The sequence below is a fragment of the Gopherus flavomarginatus genome, chromosome 2, assembly GCF_025201925.1.
Source record: "Gopherus flavomarginatus isolate rGopFla2 chromosome 2, rGopFla2.mat.asm, whole genome shotgun sequence".
Classification (NCBI taxonomy): Eukaryota; Metazoa; Chordata; order Testudines; family Testudinidae; genus Gopherus; species Gopherus flavomarginatus.
Window position 1 is genome coordinate 82797320 of NC_066618.1, and position 10752 is coordinate 82808071.

Consider the following 10752-nt stretch of genomic DNA (forward strand, 5'->3'; position numbering starts at 1 on the left):
TTATTAATATGTCAAATATTTTATTTACTGCAAAATAAATAATATTTTAGAGATTTTTTTAAATTTGCGATGTAGGGGCAAGATGACCCAGTCCTCAGTTTTGATAAGCAATAACTCAACCATAATGAAACACATCTGCCAGTGGCAAGTGCTGCAATGCTAGTGACACCTAACTTGAATATACGTCAAAGTTGCATAACCGGAAAGTCATGTAGAGAGGAGATATCACAAGTTGATACACATCAAACAGTCATTTTAACACACATTGCAGGTAGATGGTTAAGAATCGAGCAAATATTGTGGAAAATTGTGTTTCTTGGTGCCAAAAAATAAAGGATAACATCTTTCAGCATTATAAATCCAAAATGTGAGTATCTTTAAGCATTATTAAACCTTAGCGTTATTATCGGGCTGTATAATTATGAAATTTTCTTTGTTATAACTGGTTCCCAGGTAATAAATAAAGTCCATAAAAGAAAAGTAGCAGCATTAACGCTTAATAGACCATGAAAGTGATAATGTCACACTCCAGGCGGGTAACTGTGAGAAAGGGGATTACTTTCCAAACAACCGGTGTTGGGTTATAATACCAAAAAATGTCATTTTGTTTCCATATAAATGCTGTAACTAACTGGTTTAATAAGTAAATGAGTGTATGTTACTAGTCACTGAACCTTTAAGCAGTGAAAAGACATGTTGGGATGTCTGCAATGTGGTTAAATCGCCAACCATGTGGTGTGTGTGTCAGCCATCCTTAACGCTATAATGCTTGCAGTCAGGAGCACAGTACATAACAATATTCAAATGCCCCATGGCAGAAAGAGGAAAAAGAAAACCCTCAGGAGCTGAGTATCATAAATGGCAGGCTGAGAACGAAAAGGACGAAGCAAAACAGCAGGGATCCTTCCGGAAATATCTCTTCTTTAATCCAAATAAAAATGGAAGCAGTTCACAGCATCCAGATGAAGGAATTTTACTTGGAGAGGAGGAGGTTAGCTCACATCCGCCTGGAAGCATGTTGGAACATCAAGATGTAGATATATTACTTTGAGATGAGGGCAGCTTAGGTCTACAAAAAAGCAGTTTGGAAACTCAAGATGATGGAAACTTACTTCTAGATGAAGGCAGCTCACAGTATCAGACTGATATGGAAGTGGAGAAAATTTATTCACTTTCAGAAAGACACGCAGAAATTGAAGTAAATAAAGTAGAAAGAAGGAAGGATGAGGAAGTTACAAACAAGTTACAGTATGGGGACTCAGCTTCATGGTCCAGAGTGATGACAGTGTGCGGCAAATTCTCATGGAACATGGACCCAAACAAGTTTGTGAATTTCCCTTCCCTAAGGATGGAAATAAAAGAAAATTCCCTGCTCAGTGTTACAAGAGGAAACTCATCAATGGGGAAGAAATTCATCAAAACTGGTTGCAATATTCAGTGTCAAAGGACTCTGTGTTTTGCTTTTGCTACAAGTTGATTAGAAATGAAGTGTGGGGAAGAAGGGAAAGAATTGACAAGGATTTGTAGGGGATCTTAATGCATGTCAGTCTGTTAGCAAGAGTTAGGCCAGTTGTAACCCTAATGACGTGAGATTTGTAGAAGCGAGGATAGTGTGAGGTGAGTAGGAAAGTACTGTGTGAGAAGTTATCACGACCTTGCACTGATAATTAAATATGTAGACTTGCGCCCAGAAGTGAGGAAAATAAGATAGCAGGATAGCCTATGTATAAACAAAATGCAGCTGTTGCTCATTATTGTCTGTATTATTGCTTGTTATTGTCTATAACAAAGGTATAAATGCATTCTGTAATTGTTTACCTGTTGAGAGACCTGTCTGGGACTGGGGCGACCCAGTGTCCTAAGGCACTCCCTCCCTCTATTGCAATTGCTGGAGAAATAATAAAATATTTGATTTTAAATGACAATTTGGGGGCTCGTCTGGGATGGCAATGCCTACTGAGACACAGGCAGCTGCTACAGATCGTTCCCCTTCGAACCACATGGCGCCACAAGAGAGGTATGAGACCTTTTGAAATCTCTATTGAGGTGTCATCGGAGGACTGTCCGTGGGGCCTTCTGTCTCTGTTGGGCTCACGTCATCTGAACTTTTTGACTGTGCAGCAAGATCAGATGCAAAGTGGTATTGGGGAAGGGCCCCAATAAGGTTAGTTTATAGCAGTACTGGGAAACTGCTGGGTTGACCAACAAGGTAATGCATAGTGAAATGCATTAGGTAATGCATAGTGAAATGCATTAGGTATGCACTGGTGCTGAGGGGTTTTTACCGCCTCAAGAGGGGTTGTTATACCACCTCATGGTATTGGGTCCGGACATAAGGTACAGATGCATCGTGGCATTTGGAAATAAAGGCCTTGGTGTGTGTGTGTGTACATCAGTGTGAGTGACTGTTACCGGAAGACGCCCAGAGTACCCTGTGAAGTGAAAGCTCGTGACCAGGACTACTCTAACGCAAGCCCGGTAACTAGTGGATCTTTAGAAGATCTGACCCACGGTGGGCTGACTCGGCCTGGCATCGTCCGGTGAGGAAGCTACCTGGGTCTAGGAGCGTGTATACCCATCTTCCCTCCCCTTTTCCTTTCCGTGTGGGCTACTGACAGTCTGATCATTTCACTGGATGCAATCAGAGTAAGCGGCGCTGTCTCCCTGAGACTAGCCGATGCTGTTTGCTGAAGGGAGATGTAGGAGGGTTGTGGCCTCCTCGTTAGCCTCTCATGTGTGAGTACCCTGTAGGGAGAGACCCTTAGTTTATGTGCCGCTAGTGTGGACAGGGCATCCCCCCTGTGTGTGTGTGATTGGAAAATAGGTAGGGGACAGTCTAAGCATTCCAGCTCACCCCCTAAGGGTACCCCATCTTATTTCATGTACGTACATTATGGTCCAATAACCTGCAGGTATTTAGACAATTGGAATCTTTACACGCGTGAAAATCCATCTAAACAATGCCCAGTAGAAGATAACTTCAATCTAGATAAGATCATACATCTAAGAGGAGCTTTTAATCACCAAAAAGCCTCTGACAGTGTGAGCAATTTGTCTATTGAGGAAAGGAACGGGTTAAAATGAAATTCAGCTTGGCCCAGAGATAAAGAGAAGGTTGCTCTGCGTTCAAGGTCAAGAATCAACGCAGACTATGCTAAGTACAAAGAAAAACTGCTTTTGGCCCCAGCTGTGAAAAAATATAGACAGAGGCAAACCAAAGGCAATACAAGTTACAGAACTGAGATTACATTTGCAAAGCTTAACTGTCCAGTGAGATCCAACAGAGTGCCTTTGTAACCCCGGAGAAGCCACAGGCAGTCGACCTGGACTGGAATCTCTGAAAGAGATGCCGCAGGAGATTCCAGGGTGTAAGAGAACAGTCCTCCCAAGAGCAAAAGCATGTTGGAAATTTTGGACAAGCTGTATACAGGATAATCTCCCGTCCACCTCTCTCCCTTCTCTGAACGTTATACACAGATGTGGCCAGTCTGGACATGTGTGAGTATGACAATGGCTTAGGGCCTGGGGCATTAATGTTTTTCCTGAGTAATGTGGGAGTGTTCCCAACACTCTCCACTGTTGTTTTATTATTTTATTAATGAAGCTTTAAAATTTAGTCATATGGTGTGTTTTCTTTATCTTCCCCAATGTCCTGCAGTGTCAGCCTGATCACCTGACACGAGGGATAAATTGGTAACAGAAATTTATCACAGTTTGGTGAGCAATTGAGAAGAGGGGAGCCCTGCAGAATTTACACCATCTATTTGTTTTACCCTTGTTATTTTTATGTTTGCTTTGCTTGGTATTGTTGATGTTATATGCTGAGGATTTCATGATTAAAGGAATGCCCACCCTCAGCTGCAGTAAGTCTGAGAACTGGAGAGGGGTTTAGCATTCCTCTCTCCACCATGGTTGACTAGGAAGGGTGGCAGATGGATCTACCCCAGTTGTAGCAGGACTGGGCAATAGAGAAGTTGGAGAAAAGGGAAGAGATGTGTACTTGATAACTAGAATTGAGCAATTAAGAGCGTAGATCATGAACCAGGCAGCAACTCAAACCTACGACCAGGGCAAGTTGCAGGCCTTGAGATAGGACTTCCAGGTAGAAAAGGAAGCCCTGGCTAAGCAAGTACCAGTCCTTCAGGGACTTGTCAAAATTTAACCATTTGTTCTCAGAATACGCCATAACAGCAATGTGCTTGCCACAAGAGGAAATTGAATAATTAAACGCCAATGGACCGTGCATTTTTGCCCAGGTGGCAAGCCTCACGAGGGAGGACTCGGGTAGTCTTGTGAGCAAGAATGTGTAAGGGAAGAGACCAGGAAGGGTGGGGGCTAGTTGAGAAGCCCACCGTCCTAGCTAAACTGGTAGTGGAACAAGTTGGTGCTCATGAAAGGGACGGTTCAGCAAGAAAAGCAGGATCAGGCCCAAGCGGGCAGGCAACAGACAGAGAGATTGGAAAACAGGTTGGAGAATTTTGAGGGCATAGTGGAAGGAAGGAGTAAGTAAGTATAAGCATGGGGATTTCAAATACCCAGGACAATACTTGAAATGGTGATTTGAGTTGATAAAAGTGGCTGTTGGGAGACAAGCAAGTGATTCAAGGAAGAGTGAGAAGTTAACTCTGTAGTTGCTGGAGGGAACAGCAGTTGAACCTTGTAAAAATGCTAAAGAGGAAAGTTCTTGGTGTCTTTAAAATGTTTGTAAATAAATTCAGGCAAAGAAATTATTAGATTGCAATTATTTGGCTATGAACAATTTAGTCGAATTAGCTAAAGAATGTATACAGTGCTATGTAATTGAAATCCTATTAGGCTCTAAGGGGCACTATAAGAAGCGCTTTTTCTTTCAGTGTTTGAAAGTAAGAGTTAGTAGTAAAAAGCCATCAAAATTCTGGTAAAGATAATTATGTCCCTTTTAAGGTAAGAATATTTAAGCTGTGAATAGCTTTGGATCCAGAAGCAAGCCAGAAAGCATCTGTATTAATGCAAATTATTTAACTGATAAGGTAGAAGCCACTGAAACCTGGGCTGCCTATGAAACAAATACAAGAAAATATAAGGTAATTCCTCTGTTTTGCCTGAAATCAACAAGGGTATTTGTATATTTTAAGTGATGATTGACTGCCCACAAGGGGTAGATCTCTGTTTTTTTTTGTCTTTCAGATAATCAGAGAAAACTGATGCCAGCTGAACAGCATTCAACGTATCATGCATTTACTGGCACAATAGGAATTATGTTTTGTGTTCTGTGTCCTGTCTTGTGGTGTTTGTCTTGTGGCCAAAATTGTTGTGTTTAATATTTTCATAGGATAGTCTAGTTAAAATCAAACAGAAGGGTTAAATGCAGATACTTGTTTTATTCAACTTTGGAATACAAAGTGTTTGGATAAATCAGGACAATGTGATATACTAAAGTCTAACACATTTGCTTAAGTAAAAAAAAGAAACTTAATTGGCCAGATTGTTAATTAAAAAAATTGTTGTTAAAATTTGCCTACAATCAGTCCTTGGGAGCAAGGATATGAAAAGTTAATCCACTCCCCATATTGTACATGGGATCCTTCTGGCTGCCTCAGATTTCTAGCCAGAGGGCTGGGGATGGTGGGAAGCTATTGGACACCAGAGGTTGTACTGAGTGAACTCCTTGAAGTGGGTGTGCTTGTCCTGGCTTGTTGCTCCAAAGCTCTGTAAAAAGTTATTTTAATGGAAGGGTATATGTGGCATACATTGAATAATAAGATTAATGTACTGTATAATGGCAATGTTTAGGTGTTCATGGTTGGGAAAAAGGTGTATGAGTGAAGAGTGGAAGTTTCCTTTGTAGGTTAAAAGAAGCCAAGAAGGCGAGAAGGAAAAATAACAGAATGAGTTAACTGGAAAAAAAAATAGCTAGTATGCTCAAGCTAAATATAAGACACTGACTCCATTCAAGGACACTGTTCACAGCTAAGACTTGGCTGACAGTCAAGAAAAGGGGGGGGGCTTGAATGTGCCCAAGCAGCTATGAGATCTGCAAAACGCTGCCAGGCACTAATGAAATGTGTTAGGTTTCTTTTCTCACAGGTAAAGAAGCGCTACCCAAAGACCCTAGCAGCCCTGCCACTCCTTGGAACCAGGAGACTGGATCTATGTAAAGGTCCACCAACGAAAGACTGCTTTGGCTCCATGCTGGAAAGGCCCTTATTAAGTCCTGCTGACTACCAACACCGCTGTGAAGTGCCAAAGACTGACTGCCTGGACCCATGATTCTCACTGCAAAAAGACCTCTCCACCTCGGGAGAATTCTCCTACTGATGATTAGCCTATTTCTCCTTCTGTGCCTTCTGGACATCAGGGAAAAAGGACAAGGTGAAGTGCTAGTAACCTCTCCCTTGTCCACTGACAGACCTACTGTGCCTTTGGATTTTTCTAGAAGAAGCAAAACCATTACAGGGTGATGTGCTGGTAACCTCTCCCCTGTAGGATGCTGAACCACGACTGTTTCGGGAAAGAAGAAGGAACACTCATTTCACTGAAATTGCCAAAGTCCAGGAATTCCTGACTAGAAAGGACATTAAGAACTGATCCTGGTGAAGAAACAAAGAATTATACACTGGCAGGAAGAAATTTGTGGGACCCTGCTTGGGAATGTGGTATTGATTGGATTTTGGGGTTTATTCAACAGGCTGTGCCCTGTGTTTTGGATAAATGCTTCAGCATGTGTTGCTCTCTCTAACTGGATTTTAAATGAAAAGTACCAAAGGCACTTTGTTGCCACTGCCTCTGCCATCTCCTCCATTACACTATTATCCCTGTAATACATCCAAATACAGACAATGCCATATATTTGATAAAACCAATGGCCAAGGCCTTCACACTTTAGTGATTTATTTAAAGATTGTTTGGTGAAAAAAAAAAGAAAAAATATTTTTAAAGTTCAGGATATTCCATATAAGTGAACAATTGAGTGAAGAATAAATGGATTAGTGGAAATAGAAATCTACGATATCACTACAAATAAACCCCACAATCTGTAATTGAAATTGATGGGTTCCATAGTGAAGTAGATTTGATGGCTATTCCTGGAATTTGTACTGTGTTACATGAAAGAAGCCCTTATTGTTATTTGATTACCCAATTAGTGAATAATCAAACAAATACCCAAAGAGTTTGTTCTGCCACTGGAAATTTTACTTGTATTGAAACCATTCCAGTGATGAATAATGTAACCTGTACCTTATTGCAATACACCCCCTCCTATGCTATTAATGTCAATGCCTCTTGAAAGTACATGAGATTAGTTAAAGGTATACAACCAACAGATGTGATATAGTACTACACCAAAGAGATATGTATTAGAATATCAATGGACTGTAATTAATACAACACTAGGGGCTGCCATTAGATTAGCATAACAGACGACCTGGGTTATTTCCTCTGGAAGAAGAGGGACTTGACCGGATCCCTATGGGATGGGGCCAATAGCTCAGAAGCCATTTGGAATATTATTAAAAGCCAAGAACATGATAAGAAATCGGGCCAGCTAGAAAAGACCACTAGCCTTATTTCTGGAGCTCAGCTAACCCAAGTACAGGCTAGAGTTGGTGAGTTACATGTTATTTCCACCCTTAGTTCTATGACCCAGAAGTTACTAACAGAGATGGCATTCAATATCACTGAGGCTGGGAAGGCATTGCAGTGGGATCTAGTATGTTCAGAAATTCAGAATTTCCTGAATGACCAGCTGATGGCCATTCGGAGTGATCTTGAGCACCAGACTTGGCCCACTGCCCTTTCAGACACATCAGGAGTACCATCTGATCTGTGGTCATGGAGACATACTGGAAACTTTCTGGGTGAAAGTGTGGACATTCACAGTGCTCCTTCCAAGCATTTGGACCGGTTAGGGGGTTGTGGGCTCCCACATACCGAATCCTGATGAGTCCATAGGGAGGATGCATATGGGACTGGATTATTCACTGAGACATCTGGGAAATTAGACCACCTGGTATTCCTAACCAATTTATAGTCAGTGCCTCTAAAATAACATCTGATATTTTGAATAGGAATAGGGAGTCAATGGACATTTGGCTGTTAAAACCCCTACAGCTTCAGTGTATCCATAAACTGAAGCCAGGGGAAGTTGTCATTGTTCATGATAACGTTTGCTGGGAAGGTCGAGGACAAGAAACTACCCTGACAGGACACCTACTTTTTCAAGCTAATGATCGCTGTGTGTATGTTAAAACCACCACATTGCAAAATATACATTTTAATCTCATTACCACTACAGGCAATCATATTGTTTATTGGCCTGCAGATAGAATTTTGCAAGTAGCCCTTAGTTTCCAAATACCCTTTAATTGGACCAGCTTAGTACCTGATCGATTTCAAAATTTGCTTTCATTGTTACCAGAGGTTCAAAGAATCTCTGAATTGCAAGGGCAAATTCACATGCTTCAGAATATATATCAAGCTGAAAAGAATACCTTTCATACAGCTTATAGAGTGTCTACTTTGTGTACTAAGTATGATATATTATGCTTTGTAACCAAAACTGTACAACAACCTCATCATATTATTGCTATGGGGATATTCTTGCTTGCATTGTTGTTAGTTAGTTTAGGATTATGTTATTGCTGTTGTAAAAGACATAATAATAGTAATACCTTTCATGTCCATGCTAATCATGTATTGTCATTACATCCAGTGAAAATCCCTAAGGTTGAAACATCTGATGTAGAATCGGAAATCCATGGCTTAATGCAAATAGAGATTTGAGAATATCTGTTATACTAGAAGTACAAAAGGGGGGAGTGTGGAAGAAGGGAAAGAATTGACAAGGATTTGTAGGGGATCTTAATGCATGTCAGTCTGTTAGCAAGAGTTAGGCCAGTTGTAACCCTAATGACGTGAGATTTATAGAAGCGAGGATAGTGTGAGGCGAGTAGGAAAGAACTGTGTGAGAAGTTATCACGACCTTGCACTGATAATTAAATATGTAGACTTGCGCCCAGAAGTGAGGAAAATAAGATAGCAGGATAGTCTATGTATAAACAAAATGCAGCTGTTGCTCATTATTGTCTGTATTATTGCTTGTTATTGTCTATAACAAAGGTATAAATGCTTTCTGTAATTGTTTACATGTTGAGAGACCTGTCCGGGACTGGGGTGACCCAGTGTCCTAAGGCACCCCCTCCCTCTATTGCAATTGCTGGAGAAATAATAAAGTATTTGATTTTGCTGCACCCAAACAAAAAGAGAGAACTGAGTTTTTCTCCGACAAGCGATTGGTACATCACTTACTGAAAATGGTTAAAAGGACTGGAAAAACATCTTCAATTCTCTCTTCACGTGAAAGAAGTACAGAATATTTGGAATATTTTCAAAATTGGAAAGAACTTGAATTACGATTAAAAAATAGAAAAACTATTAATGAAGAAAATTTACATGTGATCAAGGAAAAAGAAGAATATTGGTAACAAATATTAGAGCATCTGATTGCTTTAGTGAGAGTTCTTGGTAGGCAAAATTCAGCATTCCATGGCTGCAGTAGAAATGAAAAATTATACACTCCAGATAATGGAAAATTTAAAAAATTTGTTGAATACCTAGCTTTGTTTGATCCAGGGCACGAAGAAGCATCTACGTAAAATAACTGATCATGAAACATAGTTTCATTACTTAGGAAAAAATATGTAGAATGAACTGATTCAAATTCTAGCAAATGCCATCAAAAAGAAAATTGTAGAAGCTGACCATTCTGCAAAATACTTTTCAATAATACTGGACTGTACACTGCAAGTGAGTCATGTTGAACAAATGACGAAGATCTTTCTTTTTGTGGATATGGAAAAAGTCTGCAGATGAAGATAATGTTGACATGCTCATAAAGAAACATTTTGGGGTTTCGTAACACTGAAGGAGACGACTGGAGCATTTATGACTCAAACTATTCTACAAGAGCTTGAAACAGTTTCATTATTTGTTGAAAACTTATGTGGCCAAGGCTATGATAAGAGGAGGAATATGAAGGGTGAAGGCAATGATGTGCAAAGGATAATGATAGAAATCAATCCTAGCACCTTTTTCGTTCCTTGCGGTGCTCATTTTCTGAATCTGGTTGTCAATGATGCTGCTATCTGTTTGGAGGAAGCAGTTTCTTTGATCTGGTGCAACGTGTTTATGTGTTTTTCTCAGGGTACGTCTACACTACGGGATTATTTTTATTTTACATAAACCAGTTTTGTAAAACAGATTGTATAAAGTCGAGTGCACGTGGCCACACTAGGCACATTAATTCGGCCGTGTGCATCCATAGTCCGAGGCTAGTGTCAATTTATGGAGCGTTGCACTGTGAGTAGCTATCCCGTAGCTATCCCATAGTTCCGGTAGTCTCCCCCGCCCCTTGGAATTCTAGGTTGAGATCCCAGTGCCTGATGGGGCAAAAATCATTGTCCTGGATGGTTCTGGGTACAGCCTCACCCCTCCCTCCATGAAAGCAGCAGACAACCGTTTCGCGCCTTTTTTCCTGGGTGAACTGTGCAGACGCCATAGCATGGCAAGCATGGACCCTGCTCAGATCAATACCGCAATCATGGACATTGTAAACACCTTGCGTATTCTCGTGAAGTCTATGCTGAACTGGGACCTGCAAAGCCAGGCGAGGAGGAGGAGGCAGCTACGGCAGCATGGCGACGAGAGTGATGAGGACATGGACACAGAATTCTCTCAAACCTCAGGCCCCTGCACTTTGGAGATCCTGCTGGT

At 40.9% G+C, this 10752-nt stretch overlaps 1 long non-coding RNA gene across 1 annotated transcript in view; it reads left to right on the plus strand.

Moving 5' to 3' along the window:
- The window catches only part of LOC127043883 (uncharacterized), a 31439-nt gene extending 25160 nt beyond the window's left edge, over window positions 1-6279 (plus strand). The window contains exon 2 of the long non-coding RNA XR_007772340.1: window positions 6067-6279. This is a non-coding gene — a long non-coding RNA (uncharacterized LOC127043883). The remainder of the gene's footprint in view (window positions 1-6066) is intronic.
- Window positions 6280-10752: the final 4473 nt, after the last annotated feature.